Consider the following 27,891-nt stretch of genomic DNA (forward strand, 5'->3'; position numbering starts at 1 on the left):
TTAACATTAAAATGAAATTCAGTGGGCTTAAAAAGACTATTTAAAAGATACACAAGGAATTGCATAAGAAAAGCAGCATGTGGCTCTTTGTATTTTATAGATATGCTTTTTCATGAGGTGGACATTTTTAAATATATGTAGTTTTTATAAGAGAAACATAAAACCAAACTACATATAAAAACATGTAAATAATTCTGAAATATTAGAAAAAACACTGAAGTTAAGATATTTTTCATATTGCACACATTTTAATTTTAATCCAATAGAAATTTTACTTTGCTCTATTTTGTAGCTTTCATAACTGATCAAACATATAATTGACTATAACTATTGCATTAATAGTTTTGGACAGTAAGAAGTGTCTCATTGTTCTTTAAATGCAGCAATGATGCAGAATGAGGCAGTGAGAAAAACACCAACACAACAGCAATGGTTTCATACTGCTCTGAAAGTAGTAAAAATAGTGCTTATTGAATTCTGAGTTGCCTTTGTTCAAGATGAAAATAACTTCCTAATAGACAAGTACAAAAGAAATGCATGTTGTTTTGCATTATTCACATTTTATATAATGAAATGATATTTTATTCAATCTTACATTTGAAATTTTTGAATTTGGTCAACTTGTCCAATAATATTATGGTTCTTTAGAAGAAAACATGAATAAATCATGGTCACTCCACATTTTTCTAATGAAATTATAGTTCATCATCTTTTGATAAAATATTAATAAAATGTAATATACTTTTAAATGTAAGATAAATAAAGTTTCAGTAGGTATCTATTTTTTTTTTCTGCTTATGTATCCCTCAACCTGTGTGTAAATAATTATTGCTATTATTTCTAGCTGTTTCCTTAAACAAAATAGATCTCTATCCACTGAATCACATGATTCATGACATCTGACAAGCGATTATAACTTTTCACTGAGAAAATGTCAAATAAAATTACAGGTACTGTAAGAAACCTTTTAATATGAGATTTTAAATTTTTAATCTAATCAAGTCATTGTAGGGGCCTAAAGAAAACATCCTCATCCTTTGAAGTGTTGTTGAAAGATCAATTCACAAAAGCCAGATTCATAGAAAAAATGGATACAAATTTATTAGCATGCATAGAGGAGAATCATGGAGTGATTGCCGAATATCCCTGTGGGGACATATACCTATACATCCTACTTCTAAGCAGGTAATGGACTCAGGAAATGTGGATAATTTTAGAGGGGTAGTAAATGATTTTCAGGGGAATTCAATAGGCTTGAAGAACTTACGATGGCATGGGACAAAGTCTGTTGGGCACATGGAGCAGACAATGACAAAAGTCTGCCCAAGTTTGTTGACAACGATTTCAATCTTTCTTTTTGTGATCTCATTCAGTTAATGCAAATTCAAGAAAGGGGCCAGAAGTAATTGTTTACTTCTCTGGCAGAGCTTAGCTTTAGACAGATAAGGAAACTTTAGAAAACAATTTTATCCTGTGCTTTAGGAGGGACAGCATTGAGAGACTAGAGGAGGGGATAAAGGTAAGAGTGACCTTGAGAAGACTGAGAAGACTCTTCTTCAGTTCAGCATGTCAAAGTGCCATGGTTTGGGATAGGTATTTCTGAGCTCCAATACCATATTCATAGTACTGTCTTAAAAGTGTTTAAATAAGAAAGTTTTCATAAAATTCCATCTGTTGGACAGATATATACTTCAATAATAGATTTTATTTATTTGGAGATATTTTATTATTTTGATGATAGATTCAAGTGCTTTTCATAAGCAAAAAAGCAATCATATGAATTTGTTTAGAAAGTGAATGCAAGATAATGATTTGGTAATGGATCCTTTTCCTTTTCCTAGATTGAATATTTATGAGGCTTATTGAAACAGATCTCCATAACAGACTCTTAAGGGGAAAAGTCAACTTAAAATACTTTTGAAACATTTGACAGATCATGAAATCAATTAGCAGATAACATACCTACACAGGCCATGATACTTCCATCAAATGTTGCTAAGAGAAATTAATACTGCTAATGGAGGTAAGAAAAGGTTTCGGTAATTGTAATTGGTAAGCATCATTATAAAGTAAAATTTTCAATATTTTGGTTTAGCTTATTTTTAGTAAGCAAACATAATTGTTTTGTTTAATGGATCTCTTCAGTTTTTGGTGTTGCATGCCTATCTGTTCATCTGAGTATTTCTGCTTTCATTCCTGCATATTTCAAAGAGTGTGTGTATGTCACTTTCCAATATGACGCTCTGGTTATTCACTACTGTGGGAGACTAGAATATACCACCCCTAAATATGAGGGATTATAGAGATGAAGGCAATTACAAAGAAGCAGATACAGAAAAACTCTGTCCTCCTTCTGTATGCCTAAAAGCAATCCATGGATTTACAAAGACAGAAGGTATTCTTCCTTATGACCAAATGCTTCTACTAGGCAGAACAAAGGTTAGCCACTGAAGAAAACATTAGACTCTTATAGGTCTATAGATGATTCCAGAAGAATCTATGTTAGCAAGCTTTACTCATTAGCCCTTATGTGCCATTTATTTGCCTTCCTTTGATTTGCCACCCCTAAAGACTCCTTTTCCTTTGTCTTGTTATTTTCTTACAAATTTACTGTTGTTGAAGATGACTTATAACTGGGATTGCAAACCCACTTCTTTGAGATTGAGAACTACTCATTCTCTGGGTACATTCCATATTCAGAACATCCTTGATGTATGATAGTTCCATTTATATATATTTTTTACTTTATGATAATGTGAAAGCAATAGGTATTCAGTGGGCTTCTTGATGAAACAAATATGCCTGGATAAACCTATCATAAGTTGAAAACTTTTGCTTTACTTACAATACTGAAAACTTATAATAGGTCTATTGGGACATAAGACCATTGTAAATTGAGGAGCAACTGTACATATGAAATATGCCTGTTAATAAATTTGGGCTTTTTTTTCTTGTTAAGCTGTCTTGTTACTAGAGTCCAGTCCAACAAATAATTTATGACAGTAAAAGAAAAAAATATTTTTCTTCCTCTGTACTATTTAACCTGTTTAATGGTCAGTTGCAGAAACATATTTCTAAAAGTACATATTCCCAATAGTAGTATGTCATTTACGGTTATTAATGAAATCATCTATCAGTTTAAAAAGTGAAGATTCAGATATATATGTTATATTAAGTCAAAGTAAAATTATTTTCTAGATTCTTCTTTCTGGCATCATTTCCAGAAGTAAATGATATCACATTAAGGACAAATGACTATTTAGTGAATCAGGTTATTTAAAAAATATTCTTATTTTGAGAATGCTGCATATGTGTCCACATGCAAATTCATTCAAGAAAATTTACCAGAAGTTAGCTTTTATGGTGCTATGTTGCTGTTTCTGCTTTATATCATATATATGCATATGTATGCACATACACACACATATGTATCTTTCAAATATGTAACGAGTATTTAAAATTTACTTATGAAAAATTGAACAACCCTCTCCCCTTTATAGCACTATATATTCACTGTTTTTTAATTCATGTTTAATACCCCAAATTTATGTTAAGCTTATTCTTTAGTATTCAAATCAACACATTGGTTGCTTAAACAATATACAAAAAACTTATTTGACAGCTGCATAAACTGTAAAACATGTTGTTATTTCATTCATGTATGTATTTTTCTACATGCATTTACTTTCTAATTGATGCACAAAACTTTTGTTCTAGAAGCAATATTATCCATGGGGAAGGCAGGGGCATAGAGAACCAGAAGAGGTTTCCATATTGCAGCTCATAAACGTTAGTTACAGTGAATGAATAAAGACTACTTGTCATAAAAACTCTAATGTTTTTCTCTTGTAAATTTGCCAGATGTTGAGTCACATAATATGGAAGGTTTAAAATTAATTATTCAAATCATTTCTCCATCATTACATTCTCTGGTGTCATACAAAGTTGTGGTTGACAAATACAAATGTTAAATGTCTCTTTATGTAATGTAATGTAAACTTAAGACCCTTTTTTAAACATGTGGAAGGAAAATGAAAAAAAAAACAGTATGTACTCTTGAGAGGTCTTTTGTACAGTAATATTGAAGCATGTACAATGTTTCTCAACGTAGTAAGTAATAACATTTTATAATAGACAACAAATCTCTTAAATTCACCTTTATGTGTTACCATTCAATTAATCTTGTGACTAAAGCCAGGAAAATAACAAAACCATTTGTGTCACATTTAAATATGTTTCCTAATTTAAATGAGAAATCACTATTATTATAGCCTAATCTGTTACTGACATTAATTTCAGATTACATTTCATGTTAATTATAGAAAAATTAAAATTACAAAATAATAATTGGAAAATAGCCAAAAACATCCTTTAAATTTTTCTCCTTTGTTTGTGTAAATGCATATAGGATTCTTTAAATACCTCCTATACATATTTTTTTCCTTTACTTTCAATTTTCATCACTTTTTTTGGTGAAATCTGATTCAGATAAGAACATGAGAAAGTACCTTTTCCTTTCTCTTACAAGACAAGATGCTATGGATGCTTCAAGGGGAACTTTACCCTTTCTTTTAACTATGACTTTAGGTGAAATTGAAATTATTAACTATGAAGCCACTAGAGCTCTCATAGAGAGAGGGGCCACATTATCAATAATAAACTCAACTATATTTTCTGTTCTTCCTTGGAAAACAAAATGCAAATGGTTTGGGTTTCAAATTAACTGATGACCATTTACTAATCTCTTTCCATAGACTTTCAAGTCACAGAACTACAGGTTTCTCACCAGTTGCTCTTAGTCCCTTAGCTTCCATTAAATTAATTGTCTGAAATTTTCTGAAAACTCATAGAGCTCACTTTCTTTTTATCTCAAAAAGGGAAAATAACATTGACATTGAAAAAGAAAAAAAAAATTACCTAAGAGGCAGTCCTCTAGAAACCCCCTGAACACTCTTTCTCTATTTTTCCATTTTTTAAACACGAAGAGGAACTATCTCCTAATAAAACATTTTAGGACTTACTCAACTCTAACCCTGAAAATGTATGGTCCCAGTGCACCACTGCCATTGATCACATTCATTCAGTATCAACAATTAAAATACAGATAGATGAAAAAAAACACGATTTCCAAATATTAAATAATATCTTTATGCCAGAAAGTCAATCAGGGATCAAGTCAGTTATTGAGGATTACCCCAATCAAGGGTCATTATTTTATGTACTAGGCAATGTAATACATCAATCCTATCAGTACAAAATCCAAACATATGGAAATTTGTCCAAGACTTTGCAGGCATCAATGAAATTATAATAGCCACCATCCTGTTGTGAGTAACCCAAACACATTTTTATCAGCCATACCACCAGATAGACAGGTTTTCATTACGACCGACCTCTGCATTGCTTTTTCTAGCATCCCAGTTAATCCAGATAGACATTTTTTTTCCCTTCACCTGGGACAAAAAGCAATATATCTGAACTGCAATGTCTCAGGGGTATATTGAAATTCCCATGTACTTTTCCCAAGTCTTAAAAGCAGACGTAACAGATTTGGAATTTCCTTCACATTCTGTTCTTATCCTAGATATGTGAAGGACATTACTTTTTTTCTCCACCCTAGAGACCTCCATAGAGAAGCGCCTCTATTAAAGAAGTTAACCACCAAATGCCATAAAGTTTTTAAAAAAGGAAGCTACAACTCTCTCTCTCTCTCTCATAAGTAAAATATTGTAGCATTCAATTTCAGGACAGAGTCTTTTGACTCATCCTCAAAGAATAAAAGAAATTTTGGCTATTCCTAACTGAGTTACCAAAAGACAACTCCAAAGGTTCTTGAGATTAGCAAGATAGTACTGGGGGTCAATGACCAACACGCCAAAATATGACCCGCTGACATGCTGAACTATAAAGAAGAAAACTTCCAAGGTCTCTCTGACCTTCCCATTGCACTTCTCTCAATTCTCTGTGTCTTCCAAAGCACAAGATGAAGTTGTTCTGTGAACTTTGCCTCATCAGCCTAAAGCTTGTACATGCCAAAGAAGAAAACAATTGCCTCTGTCCCTTCCCTGAGTTTTAGGAACAAAGACTAAAGTTCGTCTGTGCACCTACAAACCATCGTGGGCTCTGTGGGCCCATCAAACTTTGTCTTAAGCCATTGCCTGTTCTTCAGGCCCATTAAATTCCCCTAAAGATGATTTACTACCACGATAGAATCACTAACACTTCTCCATCTCCCTTTCTCCTAATAAGAAGGCTGTATAACCATCTGTATTCATTGTGCGGTGAAGTGATCACTGTGATTTTTCCTCTGTGCACATTAATAAACTTGTGTGCCTTCTTTCCATTTTTAATCTGCCTTTTGTCAGTCTGTTTGCAGCAACTTCAGAGGTTAAAGGGGAAGTTTTCCTTCAATCCCTACAATAGTGTAAACAATAGACCCCCAAATTTATCTGCCATGGCTCAGCCTATGTATTCCCTCTAAAAGCCAGCCATCACGTACTTCTATAATGTCCCAAAGAAGTGTTCTCCTCTTTTGAGTATTTTAAGGAGAGTTTTATTGAGAATCCTGCATTAGAACATTCCACTTTTAAACTTTTCTGTTCCCTTTTTGTTCATGAACCAACTGGAAACACCTAAGTGATTCTTACCCAAAAGCATGGACACTAAAAGCGACCCTTCAAATATTACAACTGACAGTAGGAATCTGTGGACAAAGTACTCCCATGCTGTATGCAAGTCATTGCAGTTACTGTGTATTTTTTAGAGTCAATTGATCAATTAAGGATAGAATCCGTCAATTATTTATGTCTCACTCTATTGAGGCCCTCCTCAACTCTCATTATATCCAAATTGTCTCTTGCTAGGAAGCTCATTTCTCATGAAATCCTATTATTATCACCCTGTACTGTAAATGTTACTCAGTACAACTCTTTGAATCTTGCTGTTTTCATTTCTTCCTTCTGACAAGATGCCACATGAGTGCATATCTCTAACTGATACATTGAAAGTCCCCAGACAGAATCTATAGGAAATCCCTATTTTCAATGTGGAAATTACTTGATTTACTGATGGATTCTTCAAAATAACTCAGGGAAACGTCTAGCTGTTTACATTGCAGACTCACTGTTTAAAAACATTGAAAATGATCCCCTACCCAACCCAACGCCTGTTGTACTACTTAACAGTCTGGTCTTTTCCCTCTTCTTCTTACTTGACAGTTTTAACATACAAAACAAATTCTCAAGCAATTTAAGGTGAGTCTATAGTTATCCCTCGTCAGGTATAAATTCACTTAAAATACATATATCTCACTGTTTCTCTTCTCTTACGTATAAGTTAAAGAGAGAGAAAACTAATCTGACTTTACCTAATTCGTTTATGTTTATAAGACAATGAAGTATTGAACAATTATTCAATGAATGAGCAATGAAGCAGATGTGAAACTTAGCATATTGAAGATACAATATTATTTCAAAATAAGGGTGATGAAAAATAAATGTAAAAGTAATTTTTGCTTGACAAGATGTTAGCAGAGTAATCACTGCCTTGGTCCACATAAGCATAACCACAGACTAGCCCCACAAAACACATTTAAAATTCACACCAAGGTAGGATGATAAGTTTAATGAAAATTCAAAAAATTAAGGTTCTGTTGAAAACAATATTTTCACCTTGTCTTCAGGCAATAATTTGTAAGTACAAAAAGGTGCTGGAAAATATTAAAATTTTCAGTGCATTTTGAGGCTACATTTTGTGAATAAGGAAGACAGGACTATTATATTCTAATACTCAATAGATTTACACCACTTCCTTTAAAGATTTTAATTGTTTATCTGCAGACAAAAATGTTACTAATATAATTTTTACTATAAATATAATATAACAGTATGTCTCCATTTGCCTAAAGTGAAAAGTTTACTTTAATTAATATCTGGGTCTTATAATTAAAACATCAAACACTACATATGCTAAGTTATCACGCCCTGTACAGTACTAACACATGGACTGTTGGAAATTTTTAACGAGAGATGCTGCTCTGGTCTTCAGGGTTTATTTATTGGAAATGCTTTGAAAAAAAACTGTTTCATCTCTTTTGTGCAAATATACAGCTGGCATTTATATTTGATAGTATTAAATAAAATGTACTATAAGAAAAATATATTAAATTATAGATTTAACCTTAACATAATTTGAAATTTCATAATGACAAATGGTTATTTTTAAGGAGTGATTATTTCTGCATAAGATACAGTTAGTCAGTTTTGAAATTATTCAAAATATTTTATTTGTTACTGTTTGAAGTCTGGATCACTTGGCTTTTCCGAAGCTCTACAATTTGGGCTCTCTTGACTCCCTTTTCTTATTGCCTGCGGCCCCCCTAACTTACACCTTGTTAAGCTCAGCCTAGAACAACTAAAACCTACTTTAGCATTATCTCCCCTTAGAATGGCAGACTTAATAGAGAGTCCAACTTGGTCTGACATTCATGTAATCGTAAGTAACCCAAATTATGAAGTATTAATTTCCCCTTTAATAGCATAAGTCACCATTTCCCAGACTCAGACAGGTTTCTGCATTCCTGTGACCTAAGAACAATGAAAATGCTGCAAACTTTAGGTTATTGTAATAGCAGCACACCCGTTTAAGTAACTGTTCTTGTATCAATTACAGTAGCTGCAAGCAAATCAATTTTTTAAAGCAAAGGAACAAATATGTGACTTTCACTCAACTAGTGTATTTTTCTTTTGCCTCCTGAAAACCTCTGTTACTTGTGTTTTGTTTTTGTAATGAATTATTACATTTTCTCCTAATTAAATAATAATGTAGAAAATGTACAACATAATGAACTCTCTCTTTCTCTCTCTCTAATATATATATATAAAACAATCAGGTGCCCATCATACATAGTTAATAACATTACATTTTATAATATCTCACTAATAAATAAAATTTATTAGAAATAACACTTGATTTTCTTATGGTGATGGTAATATTCCTTCCTTCCTTCCTTCCTTTCTTCCCTCCTCCTCCTTCTTCTTCTTCCCTTCCTTTTCTCTTTCTTTCTTTTCTTTACTTTCTTTCCTTCCTTTCCTTCCTTTCTTTCTTCTTTTTGCTTGTGTTTTTGAGACAGAGTCTCACTCCGTCACCCAGGCTGAAGTGCAGTGGCATGATCTTGGCTCACTGCAAACTCTGCCTTCCAAGTTCAAGTGATTCTTGTGCCTCAGCCTCCCAAGCAGCTGGGATTACAAGCGTGTGCCACCACGCCTGGCTAATTTTTGTATTTTTATGAGAGATGGGGTTTTGCTGTGCTTCCCAGGCTGGACTTGAACTCCTGAACTTAAGTGATCCTCCCACTTTGGCCTCCCGAAGTGCTGAGATTACAGCCATTAGCCACCATGCCTGATCTGTACTTCCCTTTTCATAAATTACTGTGAAGCAGAAAAACTTCCCTAATCTCTTCTTCAGTGCCTCCCTGCTCAAACCTCTAGGAGGAGCACAGACATGGGCAGGTTGTGGGGCTCCGACCCCATGGCAGCGTCTGGAGGTAAAAGCTTACAGCTCCTGAAACCCCAGTGGCCATATGTTAAAGTACACTCTCAGTTTTGATGTCTGCAGGCGTCTTGTGTTAATCAGTTCAGTTAGATCCTCTGCCTTATTGCAGTGACAGAAGGCTTTCTGTAATTCTTTTTTTTTTTTTTTTTTTTTTTTTTTCCCGAGACGGAGTTTCGCTCTTGTTACCCAGGCTGGAGTGCAATGGCACGATCTCGGCTCACGACAACCTCTGTCTCCTGGGTTCAAACCATTCTCCTGCCTCAGCCTCCTGAGTAGGTGGGACTACAGGCGTGCACCACCATGCCCAGCTAATTTTTTTTTTTTTTTTTTTTTTTTTTTGTATTTTTAGTAGAGACAAGGTTTCACAATGTTGACCAGGATAGTCTCAATCTCTTGACCTCATGATCCACCAGCCTCAGCCTCCTAAAGTGCTGGGATTATAGGTTTGAGCCACCGCATCCGGCCCTGTAATTCTTTCACACATTTTAAATCCACACCATCTCAAGAATTACCTTTTCTCTAACTCTTTAACAAGCTACCAAAACCTGAGACAATATTCCATTGTTATTTTAATTTGTGATTTCTCTATAAGAAAAGGAGCGTTGTTTATAATATGTATTAAGCCAACTGTAATTCCTTCTCTACAGATTGCTAGTTCACATTTATTGCTCATTGGATTACCAATAGTATTTTAATTTATTTACAGCAACATTTTTTTTTTTCTTTTTTTTGAGACAGAGTCTCTGTTGCCCAGGCTGGAGTGCAGTGTCACTATCTTGGCTCACTGCAACCTCTGCCTCCCAGGTTCAAGTGATTCTCCTGCTTCAGCCTCCTGAGTAGCTGGGATTGCAGGCTCAAGCCACCATGCCCAGCTAATTCTTTTGTATATTTAGTAAAGAAGGGGTTTCACCATTTTGGTCAGGCTGATGTCAATGCCTGACCTCGTGATCTGTCCACCTCGGCCTCTCAAAGTGCTGGGATTGCAGGTGTGAGCCACCACGCCAGGCCTATAGTAACTTTTATTTAGAAGAATCAGCCATTTCCTTATTACATCTGCTGCAAATATTTCTATCAATTTGCCACATAATATTAAAGGATTTTATTCTTCTGCAGACATTTTTGATATTTATATGTAGTCAAAATTATTTGTCTCAAATTTTATAACTATTCTGTTTTCTGTCATACTAAAGTTAAATTTATAAATCTATTGTTCTAATGTTTTAATTGCTTAACTTTTGTATTTAATCTTTGACATAGTAGTATTACTGTAAGGGTAAATAGTCTTGTGCTAGTTCTCAAGGGGAATGCTTCCAGCTTTTGCCCATTCAGTATTATATTGCTGTGGGTTGTCATGGATGACTTCCATTATTTTGAGGTATATTTTTTCAATGCCGATTCTCCTGTAGGTTTTTATGATGAAGCATTGTTGGATTCTATTGAAAGCTTTCTCTGCATCTATTGAGATGATCATGCAGTTTTTGTTTTTAATAATATTTATGTTATAAATCACATTATTGATTTGTGTATGTTGATCCAGCCTTGCATCTCAGGAATAAAGCCCTCTTGACTGTGTTGTATTAACTTTTTGATGTGCTGCTGGATTTGTATTGCTAATATTTTGCTGAGGATTTATCCATGTTCATCTGGGACTTTGGCCTGATGTTTCCTTTTTTTGTGTGTTGTGTTTCTCCCAGATTTTTGCATCAGGCTGATGTCAGCTTCATTGAATGAGTTAGCAAGGAGCCACTCTTCCTCAATTTTTTAGAATAGATTCAGTAGCACTGGTACAGGTTCTTCTTTGTATGTCAGTTAGAAGCTTTAAGTTCATTATCTATTGACTTATTTTAGCAAAATGATTCCTGAAGATTTCTACTATTTGTGACTGTGGTTGTAAATATTCTTGATAACTACTTTTTACCTTTACACATTTTAATGTGTCTCTCCTGAGAAGTCTTGCTTTTTTTTTTTTTCCTAAATTTCAAGCTTCAAATTCAGAATATAGAAATTTTAAGATGTGTTTTATGCTTAAAAATATATTTGGCTTTCCTGTATTGCCAACAGGTAAAAAAGATGTGCTCCTTTATTTTTATAAAGGTAAAAAAATGGAAATCATTTAAATGTGTCTTGACATTCTCCAAAGAGTATTTAACTGAAAACTATTTTGAGAGCTCTATTGTTTATCAAATTTATCACAAAAAGATAAAGACATTCTTCTGGTGTTAATTCTGTGAAATTGAATTAAAACATATTTTTCAATAATTTTCAGTATTCAATATAAACCTACTCAAGATCAACCACAAATATTGTTACAGTAATTTGTCTATGTGTCACTCTCTTCATGGTGCTCCCTTTCTATCTTAGTTAAATGTCCTCCTAAATAAGAGAAAATATGGTGATGTTTCTTGACAAATTCATGAAGGTATGTATTATGCTATAAACCAGTGCCATCACTGCTTATATCATTAATCCAAGAAAGATACTTAAGTACCCACTTACATATTGTATGTTAAACCTCAGGAGAGAATACAATAAATACAAATTATTCACTGTTTCTAAGCAATAATTTTTTTTGATACGGGATTAAATTTTTGACAGTGTCTCTGGTGCATGTTTATCTGTTGCAATCAGAATTCCAGCTAAGTTGCAAAAGTGAGACATTGACAAGTTTCCATACATTGCATTGAGTTTCTTTTTTAACATCTTCTAATAGAATTTATACAACTTACCCGCAATATATATTGAATATGTTTTATCATTTTGTTTTTATTCTTGAAATTAATTGAAGCTTTTCTTTGCCAGAGATATATTGTCCTAATAGTAACAAATAATTACTTGATTTTGTAATTAAACCTAGGCAATTCCAAAATCACTTATGACTAAAGCACCCATTTTACTGGAACTGTTAGTAAGTATCTTTGTAAAACCTGGACAACTAATAAGAAATGTAACTGTCTCAATTCCTTTTGATCTTTGGAAAAGACGAGGAGTAAGTACAAATGAAATTAAGAAACTAAACTTGCCAGTGATAAATTCCCATTGCCCACAGTATAGCTATTACTTTTAATCCAGGGGGATCAGCACCTTTGGGGTTTACTACTATCTTCAAAAATTACATAAAGCCTTTAGAGGCCACCCAATGTTCCTGAGACTATCATTGTCCATTCAAATTTTCACTCTCTGGCAATACACCTAGTATTGTCACGGAATCTAGGCATCCATTTCTCAACATCATACTAAACTACCTCTGCGTAAACAAATTCTGGACAACTAGTTCCTTAGGAATGTATCAGAGAATGACATCATTTGAACACCACTACAAAGGACCTTATCAAATATGGTTTACAATGATCTCATCAGTGAAAATGCCAAGGGCTTTGCCCTTGTGTCATTGTTTGTCATGTAGAGACCTAAGCGATTTCTCAAATCACCTGTAGACTATCAAGATAAAACCCTTCAGACTGAAGATGCATAGAAATCTTCAAGAAGCAAATAGTCTTCAGGAGGCGAATAGTTTCCATTCAAAATCCAGAGAATAAGACCTAAATAGCTAGAGGGGCATGTTGGCACATTGTAACATGTATGCATATTTTTCCCAACTTCTTTGTTTTCTTTTGGCTAGCTTAAAGTTTTGAAGTATTAATACACATCTGTTACCTGTAAGTCCCACATTCTTAAAATTTCTTTTTGCCACTAACTGGCATGAAACAATAACAAGTTGCAGTTTACTCATGATTTAGCTAGTGAAATTATCCAACTCCTCTGAGCACATTTTCTTGTAGGAGCCACTGAGCTTCCCTTGATACCAGTTTCTATTAACAATCAGTTGATGTCCTGTGTAATGTGGCCCAACCTTTAAGTGGCCTTTTTTCCATGGCAAACATTATAATAATATAGACATCCAGGAATCTAAAACTCTATTCAAGAGAAATTCTAGTTGCTTTCTGTTGTCCTTAAGCCTCTTCAACTTATTCTTTAAAACAGGCCTTCAAAGTCGGGAGGATACTACATGTCATAGTCTGAGACTGGCAAGAGAACTAGGTGAAGCTGCCGTGGTTACAGAACCCTCAGACAAAAGGATTTATTAAATTGGACATGAGTTTACTTGGAATAGGTGTCCAAAACATACTACCTTCTCAAGAAGAAGCATGGGTTGTTTAAAGAGAATAATATTATACTCAATCCCTACAAATCTTTTGGATTTTAATCTTCTAAAAGGATGTAAAAAGAACAAAAAGCCATAAATGTAGATACTTTGGTTAGTAGTGCCACATGCTTCTGTGGGCTCTTTAGAGTGGAATTAATATCTGTTTTCAGAGCAGTTTCGGAGTTTGGCCTCAGCTTACTTTAGGAATCAGGTTTTGGCTTAAAAACAGAGTCAAAGAATCTATTCATATAACTTTTTAAAAAAAATATTTTCTGCTTTGCTGCATTTAAATGTGTAATCTCCAAAATTTTAAATTCTCCTGTGTTGCTGCTATTCTATCAAATGATCCAGAAAGTGACCCTTCAATTAAAAGAACTGGAAAGTCTGACACTCATGGAGTTGAAACAAATACACTCCAATAGTTAGCATGTGTGATATGGTTTGGCTATTTCCCCATCCAAATCTCAACCTGAACTTCATCTCCCAGAATTCCCACATGTTGTGAGAGGAACACAGAGAGTGATAACTGAATCATGTGGGCGGCCTTTTCAGTGCTGTTCTCATGATAGTGAATAAGTTTCATGAGATCTGTTATGTTTATCAGGGTTTCCACTGTTGCTTCTTTCACATTTTCCCTTTCTCCCAATGTAAGAAATGACTTTCACTCTCTGCTATGATTCTGAGACCTCCACAGCCATGTGGAACTATAAGTCCAATTAAACCTCTTTTTCTTCCCAGTTTTGGGTATGCCTTTTTCAGCAGTGGGAAAAAGAAAAGACTAATACAGTAAATTAGCACCAATAGAATGGGGCATTGCTATAGATCCATGAAAATTTGGAAGAGACTTTGGAACTGCGTAACAGGCAATGGTTGGAATGGTTTGGAGGGTTTGGGGAAGTGTGGGAAAGTTTGGAACCTCCTGGAGACTTGTTGAATGGGTTTGACAAAAATGGTGATAGTAATATGACCAATAAGGTCCAGGTGCAGGTGGTCTCAGATGGAGATGAAGAACTTACTGGGAACAGGAGCAAAGGTGACTCTTCTTATTTTTTGGCAAAGAGACTGACAGCATTTCACTTCTTCCCTAGATATTTGTGGAATTTTGAACTTGAGAGAGATGATTTAGGAAACCTGGCAGGAGAAATTTCTAAGCAGCAAAGCATTCCAAAGGTGATTTGGATGCTGTTAAAACCATGACCTTTTAAAAGAGAATCAGACCATAACAGTTCAGAAAAATCTGTAGCCCGATGATGCTATAGAAAAGAAAAACTCATTTTTTGAGGAGAAATTTAAGTTGGCTGCAGAAATTTACCTAAGTAGCAAGAACCTTAATGTAATCCCTAAGACCATGGCAGGTTGGTGCGGAGGGGCAGAATGTCTCCAGGTCCTGTCAGAGACGTTCATGGGAGCCCCTCCCATCGCAGGCTCAGAGGCCCAGAAGGAAAAAGTGGTTTTGTGGCCCAATGTCCCCATGCTATTTGCAGCTTAGAGATTTGGTGCCCCAAGTCGCAAAGGGGCCAGTGAAGAGTTTGGGTTGTGGTTTCAGAGGTGGAAGCCCCAAGTTTTGGTAGCTTCCACATGGTGTTGAGCCTGCTGGTGCATAGAAGTCAAGAACTGAGATTTGAGAACCTTCGCCTAGCTTTCAGAAGATGTATGGAAACGTCTGGATGCCCAGGAGAAAGTTTGCTGCAGTGGTGGGGCCCTCATGGAGAACCCCTGCTAGGGCAGTGTGGAAGGGAAATGTGGAGTCAGAGCCCCCACACAGGGTCCCTGCTGGGGCACTGCCTAGCGGAGCTGTGAGAAGAGGGCTATTGTCCTCCAGACCGCAAAATGATAGAGCCACAACAGTTTGTACGCTGCACCTGGTAAAGTCACACTAAACCTCAGCCCTTGAGAGTGGTAGGAGGGAGGCTGTACCCTGCAAAGCCACAGGGACAGAGCTGTCCAAGGCCATGGGAGCCCAGCTTTTGCATCAGCACGACTTGGATGTGAGATCTGTAGTCAAAGGAGATCATTTTGGAGCTTTCAAATTTGACTGTCCAGCTGGATTTCAGACTTGCATGGGCCCTGTAACCCCTTTGCTTAGCCAATTTTTTCCCATTTGGAATGGTTGTATTTATCCAATACCTGTACCCCCATTGTATCTAGGAAGTAACTAGCTTGCTTTTGATTTGTAGGTTCATAGGTAGAAGGGACTTTCCTTGTCTCAAATGAGACTTTGGACTGTGGACTTTTAAGTTAATGCTGAAATGAGTTAAGACTTTGAGAGACTGTGGGAAGGCATAATTGGTTTTGAAATATGAGGACATGAGCTTTGAGGGGGGCATAGGTGGAATAATATGGTTTGGCTGTGTCTCCACCCAAATCTTAACTTGAATTGTTTAATTCCCACCTGTTGTGGGAGGGACCCAGGGAAAAGTAATTGAATTATGGGGGAGAGGGGGTGGTATTTCTGGTGCTATTCTTGTGACAGTGAACAAGTCTCATGAGATCTGAAGAGTTCATCAGGACTTTCTGCTTTTGCTTCTTCCTCATTTTCTCTTGCCACCACCATGTAAGAAGTGCCTTTCACCTCCCACCCACAATGATTCTGAGGCCTCCCCATTCATATGGAGCTGTTAAGTCCAATTAAACCTGTTTTTTTTTTTTTTTTTTCCCAGTCTCTGGTATGCCTTTATCAGTAGCATGAAAATGGACTAATACAGTGTGATTATAACACCTCATAAGAAAAGAACAAAGGGACTGACTACTCCTCCAGATATTGATGTTCGATCCTTCAGCTTAAACTGAAGAGTAACAACAAAGGGTGATTGATGCTCACTAAGATTGATACTAAGAACCAAATCATCTACACTTTCATAGCCTAATGACTTCATTAACACCATCTTACTCTTCTATTTCTCACATTAATATGACCATGTGATTCTCGAAAACATCTGTTCAGGAACACAGATTTCTCCCTAAATTTTACTATTTCAGAAACTTCCTGAAAGTAGTCAACTACTAAAAATAGACAGTTCAGCTAGGCTCAGTGACTCCACAAGACTTTTCTCTGAGCCTTGGCCTTGTGGTATGGTTTGTCTGTGTCTCCACCCAAAATCTCATCTTGAATTGTAATCCCCATAATCCATAGAAACCCCACATGTCAAGGGATAGACCAGGTGCAGGTGGTTGGATCATGGAGGCCGTTTCCTCCGTGCTGTTATGACTGAGTTCTCAAGAGGTCTGATTATTTCATAAGAGGTTCTCCCCCTTTGTTTATTCACACATGTCATTCCTGACACCTTGTGAAGAAGGTACTTTGCTTCCCATTTGCCTTCTGCCATGATTTTAAGTTTCTTGATGCCTCCCAAGTCATGAGGAATTGTGAGTCAATTAAACCTCTTTTTTAAAAATAAATTACCCATTCTTAGGCAGTTTTTTTATAGCAGTATAAAAAATGAATTAACACACCTTGAAGCTCTTGACTCTCTCAAGATTTATACTCAGAAACAAATAAGACTTCCTACCCAACTTAAAAAATATTCCACTTATACCTTTCTGAGATGCTATAGGAGTCTGTCAATATTTTATCTTAATTATTGTGGTAAGCAATAAATTCCAATTTGTTTTAATTAACAGATTGTTCTGGTGGTATTGTCAAAGAGCCATGATTTGGCATTTTGAGTGTTTCAATGGGAAAAAGAAATCAAAGCTAGAAGTCCAATTAGGACTTTGATAGAACAAATTTACTAGAACAAATGTGGGCAAGGGTGAGTAAATTGAGAAAACAAACATTTCTTTCACGGATTAAACTTCTACTTGCCCCAAATTACATATGTATTAGAAGAGAAATGCTTTTTCAAATACAGTAATATAGAAAACATTGTGTGTACCTACAAATCATATGCATGCACATATATACATGCATTTATTTTTATATCCACAATGTATTTTCATAAGATTCAGAGTGCTCAACTGAATCAATTGTGGGCGGGAGGAATGACTTGATTGAATTACCTATGCAAATTGTTACATTACCACTACTCACTTCCATCTATCTTTAAAAGCAAAAAAAAAAAAAAAAAAAAAAAAAAAAAAAAAAAAAAAAAAAAAAAAGATTGAGTACTCCCTGGATGCATTAATAAAAGTTTGAAAGTATGCATATATTCTTTATAGTTCTTCACTTTCATTCCCAGAGCAATAAAATCTACAAGGATAAATGGTCCATTCAAATCAAATGATGTATCATTTACAAAGTTTTTTTTTGCATTATATCTTTAAAAATAGAGTAACTTGTGAAGACAGGCATACCTTTGATTAAACTTTAAGGAAGTTTGAAATCAAGTATAATATATCTCATGGAATTTTCAGTGAAAAAGTATCAGTAAATTCAGTGTCTGAAATTTTAGAAGACAAATATTTTTACTGTGCCTTATGAGCTTGCAACCGTGCCATGTGATGAATATATAATATTTTGTTTTCTTAGTTTTTTGAACACATTATTAAATTTGTAACATTAGTAAAAGTTCATCATGATGTATACTTATGATTTTCAGATTTCTTTGGGTATTATACTGCAATGTGAATAATACAAGAAAAAAATAAGAGGCAGATTCTCCAGAAATATAAAAAAAAAGAAGTTTATATATTATTTGTAAATTAACTAGATTTTTTGAATCCTGCATGTAACAATGAAAGAAACTTTGTAGTAGGAACTTTTACCTGATTTATTATGTATCTCTTTAGATGTTCCAGCAAGGTTAAAGCGGAAGAAAAGCAGATGGAAAGCAGCAGGTACACACTTTTTGATGTGAGAAATTCATTCATGATGATGACACTATTACTGTTCAAGATGGAAACAATAAAATGTAATTTAAGGTGAATAAGCAATAGAAATGCAATAAATCAAAGTAAGTGAATAGTAGCTGTGTCTGAAGAATAAAAATAGTGGCAGTGTATTTTATTCAGCTGTAACTGCTCTCTTAAAAGTAAAATGGAACCTAATTTCTTCCTGGTAATAATTACTTGCTTCCTTATTAACAAACACTTCTCTATTACAATCTTAAAGATGCAATCTGGTATAAATATAATTCCACTTGAAAACCAACATCATGCCTCAGAAGTTTCAATTATTACTCTGAAAGAGCTATTGAACTCTGAAACTCTTAACCTAAAAGGAGTACCACAACTGAGGTATCAGAAAGAAAAAAACCTGTTCCTACTGTCCTCCTAATCAATATATTTATCATATTTTCAATATATTTAATTTGGGTATGTAAATACTATTTATATCTTCCTAACCTCAGTTTTTATGACCACAGATCACTATTATTTATTTTATGGTTTTTTTTGTGTGTGTGTTTTTTTTTTTTTTTTGAGACAGAGTTTTGCTCTTGTTACCCAGGCTGGAGTGCAATGGCGCGATCTCGGCTCACCGCAACCTCCACCTCCTGGGTTCAGGCAATTCTCCTGCCTCAGCCTCCTGAGTAGCTGGGATTACAGGCACGCCCCACCATGCCCAGCTAATTTTTTGTAGTTTTAGTAGAGACAGGGTTTCACCATGTTGACCAGGATGGTCTCGATCTCTTGACCTTTTGATCCACCCGTCTCGGCCTCCCAAAGTGCTGGGATTACAGGCTTGAGCCACCACACCCAGCATGGTTTTTGTTTGTTTGTTTGTTTTTGTTTTTGTTTTTTTTTTTTTTTGTTTTTTTTTTCAGAAGAAATGAAGAGCATATGTTTAGTATCTTTATATCATGTTTCTTAATTCCTTTTATGACTTCAAAGCATGTTACTTTATTGCATTTCATCTTGCTTATTTCATTTGGATTTTCTGTCTTTTAATTGCACTTGTTTCTGTCTTAAGTCCATTTCTCTCCAGTTGCAGAGCGTGGGATTACATATAGTGCTGTAATCAGGGTTTACACTTTTTGAGTATAAGCTAAGAATAGTTTTATTGATTCTTCTGAATGGCCCATTGCATTTTATATTTATTTTTGACAAAATACTACATATTCAGCTCATTATATATTTTGACACTTAGATCATTAATTCTTAACCAGATGTGACAAATTGTATCCAGTATATTGAGATTTTACATGAAGGTAAAATGGCAGTGACAAATTAAAACAAATCTGAATTTAGGTAAAGAGACATATTGTTAGAAAATAAATTGGAAAAAAGCTTTAAAAACAGGAAGAGATAAGCATGGCTAGCAGGATGACTTCAGGATTTCTTTCTGTTTGAGGATTCCACTGTCAGTATTAGGCATATAGGATAGGAGATGGAAGGTGAGCAGTGGAGTTGAGAAGATATGAGCAAGATGGTTTAACAGAAAAGTATTTATTTCTTCAGCCAGAATGACCCATTAAGGGAAACGTTTTTCTGATTAAGCTTATCTATGAGCCAAAGTTCAGGGGCCTTTGTAAAAAAGAGAAGTTTGACTAAAGCTTGATCAAATCAAGTAATAAATAATTGTGAGTACTTGCTTAGCATAAACACAGTGCTTAAATTTAAGTGGAGTAGGGGGTGAGGCCAGGATGGCTGAATAGAAGCAGCTCCAGTCTCCAGCTCCTGGTGAGACCAATGCAGAAGGTGGTGATTGCACATTTCCAACTGAGGTACCCAGTTCATCTCATTGGTTCTGGTTACACAGTGGGTGCAACCCATGGAGAGTGAGAAGCTGCATGGGACATCACTACATAGGGAAAGTGAAAGGAGTGGGGGATTTGGAAGCTTAGAAGCCAGGGGACTTGCACATGAAAGTACTAAATAGGAAAAGAAAAAACTTGTACCAGCTACTGCAAAAACACACCAAAACACAAAGACCAATGATATTATGAAAAAACTGCATTAACTAATGTGCCAAATGAGTTAAAAACAGCTAGCATTATAATATTAGGATCAAATTCATATAACAATATTAACCTTAAATGTAAATGGGCTAAATGTCCCAATTAAAAGCCACAGACTGGTAAAGTGGATAAAGAGTCAAGACACATCAGTGTCCTGTATTCAGGAGACCCATTTCACCTGCAAATACATACATAGGCTCAAAATAAAGGGATGGAGGAATATTTAACAAGCAAATGCAAAGCCAAAAAAAAAAAAAAAAAAAGCAGGCATTGCAATCCTAGTCTTGGATAAAACAGACTTTAAATCAACAAAAACCAAAAAGACAAAGAAAAGCATTACATAATGGTAAAGGGATCACTGTAACAAAGAGAATTTACCCAAAACAGAAGCAACCAGATTCATAAAACAAGTTCTTAGAGACCTACAAAGAGACTTAAGACTCCCACACAACAATAGTGGAAGATTTTGACACTTATTAGACAGAGCAATGTGACAGAAGATTAATATATTCAGTTCTGGATCAAGTGGACCTAATGGACACCTATAGGACTCTCCACACCAAATCAACAGAACATACATTCTTCTCAGTGCCACATGGCACTTACTCTAAAATCAACCACATAAATCACTCCTCAGCAAATGCAAAAGAAAGGAAATAATTACAAACAGTTTCTCAGACCACAGTACAGTAAAATTAGAACTCAGGATTAAGAAACTCACTCAAAACTACACAACTAGATGGAAATTGAAAAAGCTCCTGAATGACTACTGAGTAAGTAATGAAAATAAGGCAGAAATAAAGAAGTCTTTGAAACCAATTAGAACAATGAGACACTGTTCCAGAATCTCTGGGACACAGTTAAAGCAGTGTTTAGTGGGAAATTTACAGAACTAAATGCCCACATCAGAAAACTGGAAAGATCACAAATTGACACTCTAACATCACAATTAAAAAAGCTAGAGAAGCAAGACCAAACAAATAAAAAGCTAGAGGAAGAGCAGAAATAACTAAGATGAGAGCAGAACTGAAGGAAATAGAGACACAAAAAGCCCTTCAAAAAATTGATGAATCCTGGAGGTGGTTTTTTGAAAAAATTAACAAAATAGAAAAGACTGCTAGCTAGACTAATAAAGAAGAAAGGAGAGAAGAATCAAACAGACACAATAAAAAAATGATAAATGAAATATTATGATGGATCCCACAGAAATACAAATTATCATCAGAGAATACTATAAATATCTCTATGCAAATAAACTAGAAAATCTAGAAGAAGTGGACAAATTCCTGGACATATACACCCTCCCAAGACTAAACCAGGAGGAAGTCAAGTCCTTTAATTGACCAATAACAAGTTCTGAAATTGAGTCAGTAATTGATATCCTACCAACCAAAAAAAGCACTGGACCAGATGGATTCACAGAATTCCACCAGAGGTACAAAGAGGAGCTGGTTCCATGCCTTCTGAAACTATTCCAAACAATAAAAAAAAAAGGGAATGCTCCCTATCTCATTTTATGAGGCCAGAATCATCCTGGTACCTGACACTCTCTCTCAAAAGCAAACAAACAAAAAACAAAAATGTGGCAAAGGATATAAACAGACACTTAATCAAAAGAAGACTTTATGCATCCAACAGACAGATGAAAAAAAGCCCTTCATCACTGGTCATCAGAGAAATGCAAATCAAAACCACAATGAGATACTATCTCATGCCAGTCAGAATGGTGATTTTTAAAAACTCAGGAAACAATAGATACTGGTAAAGCTGTGGAGAAATAGGAACGCTTTCACACTCTTTCTGGGAGTCTAAATTTGTTCAACCATTGTGGAAGACAATTGAATGATTATTCAAGGATGTAGAACCAGAAAGACCATTTGACCCAGCAATCCCATTACTGAGTACATACCCACAGGATTATAGATCATTCTACTATGGAGACACACTCACACTTATGTTTATCACTGTGTAGCACTACTTACAATAGCAAAGATTTGGAACCAACCCAATGTCCATCAATAATAGACTGGATAAAGAAAATGTGGCACATATACCATGGCACATGGAATACCATGCAGCCATAAAAAAGCAATGAAATCATGTCCTTTGCAGTGACATGGATGAAGCTGGAAGCCATCAACCTCAGCAAACTAACACAGGACCAGGAAACCGAACATCATATGTTCTCACTCATAAGTAAGAGCTGAACAATGAGAACACATGGACACAGGGAAGGGAACATCACACACTGGGGCCCATCAGAGAGTGAGGGGAAAGGGAAGGGAGAACATTAGGACAAGTACCTAACGCATGTGTGGCTTTAAGCCTAGATGATGTGTTGACAGGTGCAGCAAACCACCATGGCTTGTATACCTATGCAACAAACCTGCATGTTCTGCACAGGTATCCCAGAACTTAAAGCAAAATAAAAAAATAATTTAAATTAAAAAGAAACAGGAAAAACTTTAAGCCCAGTAAATTACAGAACCTGGATAGGCAGTAAAGGCATAAGAACTTTTGAGATACTTAACTTAGACTTTACTGAATTAAATCATAGTTTCAAGTATGAAAGGCATGAATTTTTATTTCTTATTTATGATGAATAGCAGCTCATGTATTTAATGTAGTATTTAGTCATCTCTTTGTTTTGCTACCATATAGTTTGACCTTTATGCCATCTATTTTAGCAACATTCTGTTATAATATTTATAAGATGAATCATAAACATAAAAATCAAAAAAAGGCAAACATATAAATGCTTACTGAGATCTTTTCATAAGTTAACTGCATATACAAAATATGTACACTTTGAAAGGATAGCTGCATTTTGACTTAAAATATTGGAGATGGTTACATAAAAATACATCTTATTGGAAAAAATGGTGATTTTTTTACCTTAATGATTTCATAGGCACGTATTTTGAATAATAAACGTTTCACTTTTGTATAGAATAACTTACGAAAACCTAAAGATAATATGATAGATTAGAGACATTATCAGTTCATTTTTTTTCTAAAATAACTGACATCCCTATTGATTTTAGACTGGAAATATATAATCTAAAACTGTTAGGTGTTAAATTATTTTCAGTCCATATGATTATAATCTAAAACTGTTAGGTATTAAATTATTTTCAGTCCATATGATTAACTATCATATAAGTGGTTACTGGAAATTTTTAAAAATCTAAAGGCTTAAGGAGATTCTTACTAGAATATATCCTTGAAAGTAAGATAAAAATCTCTTTTTGTGAAATATAGTTTCTTTCAGTTCATCATGAAAATTTAAATAATATTACTAAAGGTCACACACATTTAAAGGAGCATGTGCTTGCTCACTTAATTTCAGCTTGAAAGTTAATTGATAATCATGTCTCTTGGACTTAAGTAATAAAGTAAAGCAGGAATTGCATGTTGTTAACATTCAACATTTTTTCTTTCAATGACATTAGAAATATTTAAATATTTCTTACAGAAAAATGGAATGGAGAGTTGTTGAAACATTTTGATTCAAAACCCAGACATTTCAGATATTTTTCTCTTTTCTCTATTGTAGTCACATCTTGCTGGAAAGGGAAAATTAAAAAGGCAACAAAATACGTCTCAAAATTATTCTGGGCTTGATTAATTCATTCATTGTTAAATTGCTGTTTCTGGAATATGTTTTGATCATACTCTTCATATTAAGTTACTTTCTATTTCTCAAAAATAGAAGAATTAACTGAACACCAATGAGCTGCCTTTTACTTACATTTGAATAACTTTTTCTCTTCTTAAAAATTTATCCAAAATAGGCTCAGTGGGAGTACTGAGGCATTACGTCTAGCCTACTAGGCACAGCAAGCCTATAGACCTCTTAAATCTCAAAAGACTCACTGTAGGAAAATACAAGTAGAATAGGCTCCAGCAGAGTCCAACAATCTAATTAGAGGGACATTTTATACTTAATACCATAGATCACAAGACATTAGCAAATATAAATTAGCCTACTTGTATATGATTTGACTGTTAGGAAAATGGGTGATGACAGAAAATGTGCAATGTTTATGCTTTACTTTGTTGCAAATCATTTAACTGGTTTCAAAAGGCAGAATGAATCAAAGAACAATCAGTTATTTTATTTTATCTGCTTGAGGTCAATATTAAAAAAAATAATGTCAAATAAGTAGAAAATGTCAAATAAGTTAAATAAGTAGAAAGGTGTCAAATAAGTAGAAAAGTAAGGCTCAAATATAAATAATTGTATATAATATAAGCCTAAATTTAAAGTGTCAGAGTTTTTTTTGATATTTTCAATTTAATTGAATAATTTTGATATTTAACCTTTCTGATGGAAAGCTCTGTCAGAAATCATCTTCTTTTGTCTATGCTTGAATAGTATTATATGAAATACATGTTTAAATTCTCATATTTATTGTGATTTTAATAATGGTTATTGTATATCAAATCAAAAAGTTTGTCTACATTAGCTAGATTGGCAATAATCAAACAATGTAATATTTGAAATATTACATATTCCATAAATCAGATTAATTCCAATTCACTAGAAAATGTAATGTTCATAATTAAGTTTATATAGTAATATATATTTTTCTTAATTTTTAAAGAACTACTTTTCATAAGTGATATATCATCATGCTATTTTTTATATACATATGTAACATAGGTGTATTGTTTAAAAACTGGAAAACAGAAATGTATGCATAGGTAATAACTGTCTCAAATATATCAAAGTGGAAAACACTACTTCTAAAGACTAATTTTACTTATTTTTATTTATTTATTTATTTTGAGACAGAGACTCACTCTGTTGCCAGGCTCCTGGCTGGAGTGCAGTGGCGCGATCTCGGCTCACCGCAACCTCCACCTCCCAGGTTCAAGCAATTCTCCTGCCTCAGCCTCCCAAGTAGCTGGGACTGCAGGTACACGCCACCATGCCCAGCTAATTTTTGTATTTTTAGTAGAGACGGGGTTTCACCATGTTGGCCAGGATGGTCTCCATCTCTTGATCTCGTGAGCTGCCAGCCTCAGCCTCCCAAAATGCTGGGAGTACAGGCATGAGCCTCTGTGCCCAGCCTAATTTTACTTATATTTAAATGTTGTTTTTATTTCTATCTCACTTTCTAATTATTTATACAGATATGCACAATTTACAATATAATTATCATACCAATTAAGTTAGTACATGTTTGTTACATATTAATATTTTATATTTTTATTATCTTCTCTTAGCTTGGTGTCAATGTTAAGATGGTAATATACTTTTAATTTTTACTGACTTCATTAATCACTCTGGCTCCTTTTGATTTATTTTATTGCAGCTTCTCACCACTTGAATATTTCAGGAATCCTTTCTGTTTATTCAATCCTAAGTTGTTCTGTTTTCAAGAATGAGAAAGAGAATTTTCATGTTTGCTTATCCTTTTAAAAGCATTTTTCTAATGCCTCCTCATGATTCTGCATTGCAGAATGAAGATTTACAAATAGGCTTCAAATTCTTGCTAACAAAGCAATGCCATACCATTCTTTACTTACATGTTAAACGTTTTTTTCAATCATACTTCAATGCATAGATATTATCTCTCCAAGTCTGCAGATACCATGGCAGAGTAATTAAATTAAATATTAATACCTTCTCATGAATCAGATTTTGTTGTTAAGCCTAGGTAATCAGTGTGGGCTTCTGAACTTGTCAGGGACTTGATGTAACTTTTAAGAGTTGTTGGAATTCACTCAGGGTGGAGTATTTAGGATCTTCTTTTATCATCATAGGTTTTCTTTTGAAGTCTTAATTTTGTCTTATTTGGGGCTATAAAGATATTCTATATTGTAGAAAATTGATATTATATATAAATACTCTCTTTCAGTATGACAAATAACCAAAGAATTCGCCATAACAAGAGTTCTTGAGAGAGATATTTGTGTCAATCTGAAAAATATGTTTATATATCTTCATTCTATTAACAGGCATTGAATAGCAATGTGTTTATAGCATTTTAGATATTGAAGGGATTCCATAGAAGCAATTATAATTAATAAAATTATATGCCATGGTAATAATTAATAAAATACTACTTCCAAAGTCCTTTTTTCACAGAAGGTAAAAAACCCATTTCTCTTTTAAAATATATTTGTCTCTTAAACACATAAAATGGCATTTTCAAAATGTATATTATAGTTACAATTATATTCTGATAGCAACTTTAAAGTAATTGTTTTATCTTGGAGTTAAATTTACCTTTACATATACTTTAATAATTGAAAAATTCTGTACCATCAAAGAATACTGACTTAGAGAAAAATGAAACAGACCAGAAGATACACTGTGATAATCATAAAATGATTCATTGTTGAGCAATAATTAAGGCTTAAATTCACTGTTTAAAGATGCATACATAGTATCACATTCCAAAATACTACTAATTCTATTTCTTATTTAATATAAAAATTTCTGGAAGAAGTAATTATTAATTCCATGTTGATATACAATAATTTGGCACAAATTTTTAACATATGAGTCATATGAGTATCAGTATCATTTGATGGTCTATATAATCCCATTTGTTTAGACAAACATCACGTTAAATAGCTATAAAGATTACAGTTATAAGTGTACTGGTTCTTACAAATGCAGAATCTTAAGAAATCTACTCTTTCAATTATGTTATTATAGATTCTTTATTTTGAATATGTTCTGGAAGATCTTAAATTACACAATTAACTGGAAAATTCACTGAAGTTTATATTTTAAACATGTTCTGAATTTCTCTAATTGTCTAATTTATAATTCTTGGTCACTTAAAAAAATCATTTACTTGATATTTTTACTGACTTTTATTTTTGTGAATTAAATTGGGTGTTAGCATCTTTATCTAATTGAATATTTTGCTGTAATTTTTATTTAGAAATTTTTTTATAGATTCCTATTCTGTATTCTTCCTCTTGAAAGATTTCTTTTCTACCCTCATCAGTTTATTTTCCAAGATAACTTGTATTTTTTGAATTGCATTTAATAATCCTCTTGCCTACCTCCCTGCTTTCATGTTTTTGGCATAACATTTAATGTTCAATAAATAATTAAGAAGTATGTAAACTGTGTTGCTTTGTAGGAAATGTCACATCTATGCTTCTGGTTGTTTTATGTCTTTAGGTAAGAAGTTGGGTTTTATCCATTAAGATCATTACTTTACATGTTTTGTAACTATTACGTATCTTCAATTTAATGTTTGGTATATTCAAAAGTTGATTTTGAAAAGTATTTTGGCACCTAACCCTTGCTATGTTGTTATTAGCGACTTGAGTTTCAATGTGTATTCTTAATTACTTAATTTTATGTAAATTTTGTAATATTTGGTCTTC

The 27,891-nt window shown here is 34.0% G+C and overlaps 1 long non-coding RNA gene across 2 annotated transcripts; it reads left to right on the forward strand.

Moving 5' to 3' along the window:
• The first annotated feature begins 757 nt into the window (after nt 1–757).
• LOC141581456 (uncharacterized) lies at nt 758–27,891 on the forward strand. 2 transcript variants are annotated; one of them, XR_012514096.1, is made up of 4 exons: nt 758–1,185; nt 1,842–2,023; nt 18,425–18,472; nt 25,331–27,891. It is a non-coding gene; the product is annotated as an uncharacterized LOC141581456 (long non-coding RNA). The 2 variants fall into 2 exon arrangements; XR_012514097.1 differs by lacking the exons at nt 18,425–18,472; nt 25,331–27,891 and adding an exon at nt 13,534–13,663.

The sequence above is a fragment of the Saimiri boliviensis genome, chromosome 1, assembly GCF_048565385.1.
Source record: "Saimiri boliviensis isolate mSaiBol1 chromosome 1, mSaiBol1.pri, whole genome shotgun sequence".
Lineage (NCBI taxonomy): Eukaryota > Metazoa > Chordata > Mammalia > Primates > Cebidae > Saimiri > Saimiri boliviensis.